The following is a 2583-nucleotide window of genomic DNA, read 5'->3' on the forward strand; positions in this document are numbered from 1 at the left end:
GCTTTTCTTTTTCTGCAGGCTCTAGCAATTTGTATCTCTCTGCTCTGTCAGACAAGAGTTTTTCTTTTTCTGCAGGATCTAGAGATTTGTACCACTCTGCCCTGTCAGACAAGAGTTGTTCTTTTTCTGCAGGATTTAGTGATTTGTACCACACTGCTCTGTCAGACAAGAGCTTTTCTTTTTCTGCAGGCTCTAGCAATTTGTATCTCTCTGCTCTGTCAGACAAGAGTTTTTCTTTTTCTGCAGGATCTAGAGATTTGTACCACTCTGCCCTGTCAGACAAGAGTTGTTCTTTTTCTGCAGGATTTAGTGATTTGTACCACTCTGCTCTGTCAGACAAGAGTTTTTTTTTCCGCAGGATCTAGTGATTTGTACCACTCTGCTCTGTCAGACAAGAGTTTTTCTTTTTCTTCAGGATCTAGAGATTTGTACCACTCTGCCCTGTCAGACAAGAGTTGTTCTTTTTCTGTAGGATTTAGTGATTTGTACCACTCTGCTCTGTCAGACAAGAGCTTTTCTTTTTCCGCAGGATCTAGTGATTTCTACCTTTCTGCCCTGTCAGACACAAGTTTTTCTTTTTCTGCAGTATTTAGTGATTTGTACCACTCTGCTCTGTCAGACAAGTGTTTTTCTTTTTCTGCTGGATTTAGTGATTTGTACCACTCTGCCCTGTCAGACAAGAGTTGTTCTTTTTCTGCAGCATTTAGTGATTTGTACCATTCTGCTCTGTCAGACAAGAGTTGTTCTTTTTTTGCAGGATCTAGTGATTTGTACCACTCTGCTCTGTCAGACAACACTTTTTCTTTCTCTGTAGGATCTAATGACTTGTACCATTCTGCTTTGCTAACCAAGTATTTTCGTTTGGCACTAGGTTCCATGTTTGCATAACTTTCTCTTCGTTTTTCAGCAAGTGAATTTTTCTGCCAATTGGATTTGTGTTTCCTTAATACCTTTTGTCTTAAAGTGCTTGACAAATTACTGTAACTAAGTTTAGAAATCTGATAATGTATGCTACCTCTAAATTATTAGTTGTATTGATTTTTGTAACAGTATTAGCAAAGGCTTGAGGAAGGAAGTTGCTGTCATTGACAGTTTGAAATTTATCTAAAGTTCCATCACTATAGAATATTATTAAGTAGTAGTTGATGGTTTTAGTCTTAGAATTGTTCTGAAATATGCAACTTGCACAGTAATTTGAAAACCATATTATAAATCCAGTTTTGCCTCTTGTGTTATCCAAAATAAAGTTCTGGAAGAGTTTGCTACTGCTGGATGCACAACTAAATATGCCTTCTTTTTGTTCTGTAAAGACAACATCAATAGTTGCATCATATATTTGAAGTTTGTTTGGAAATTTGCGTAAACGGAGATTTTCATCAGGACATGAAAATTGTTTCTTGTAAAACTCATTTCCATGGTCAATAATTGCTTGAACTAGAGTTTGTGAATTCCAGTAAGTGCATGCCTTAACCACTGAAAAACAAATGCTATAAAATGATAAAGCACAACAGTGTCGTATAAAAGACTCATTGTTTCTTGTTGAAATATGCGCCATTTCTCCACCACCATCAGCAAGTTCTGATTGAGAGATTTCACTGTTCTCATCAACTAAGTGATTATTGTCCTTTTCTAGTCTTGTTATGTGAACACCTATCAGCTCAAACAATGTATTTGAATTTTCATACAGGGTTTGCAAATAACATGTGACATCCTGTATACTTTGTGCTTCTAATAATACACATGTTCCTCGAGAATGGGGCATACCAAATGCATCCCTATCACGTGAATCAAATATTTTAAATTTACCACCTGGAGTACAGTACATAGAAACAGTACTACATTCCATTGTTAAAAGAAAGGATTCAGTTTGGTAGTTTTGCCTTACTAATGTTAGCAAAGCATCAACCAAAGGCATACCAGGGATGGCACTAGGATTTTTCAATCTGGGTCCTGGGACCCGCATGTTCGGCCAAATTGGGGTCCCAAGCATTTTTTGGGGGTCCCAAAATCTTGGTGACCCTCAGCGAGAAAAAGAGTATGTTTTAAATTATGAGAAAAAGAGAGTAACCAACTTGGAATTAATATTGACGCATATGCATAGGACCGGCCGACAAAGGCTTTCTCTAGAGCCGTTACATTCATTCCTGGACAAGAACTCTGTTAATGAAAGAGCATCCTTTCCAAGGGTTTACGCATCACTGGTTTCCTCCCTTAGGAGCAACGAACAGTGACGTCTTTTGCTATATATTTGCATTCAGTGACTTGCAGAGTACATTCCTCTGAAGAAGACCGCAGAAGGCGGTCGAAAATTTAGTTTTAACCTTTTTAGATGTTTTAAACCCCATTTCTTAGAACTTCAATTATGATCACAGATCGCTCCAACAGTTTTACAAACAACAGAATATACTAACAAATCAAAGCAAGTTGTGTGAGTTATTTAAGTCAGTGCCTTGCGTCCTGGGACGCATTCAAATTTCGATGATGCATTTTTTGGATTTCATTTGCGTAAAAATGCACGATTTCTGCGTTAACGCGATCCCTGCATACAGAAACTCAAACCATGTATAATGGATCTACCATTTA

Source organism: Montipora foliosa, chromosome 3 (assembly GCF_036669935.1).
Source record: "Montipora foliosa isolate CH-2021 chromosome 3, ASM3666993v2, whole genome shotgun sequence".
In the NCBI taxonomy this organism is placed as follows: Eukaryota; Metazoa; Cnidaria; class Anthozoa; order Scleractinia; family Acroporidae; genus Montipora; species Montipora foliosa.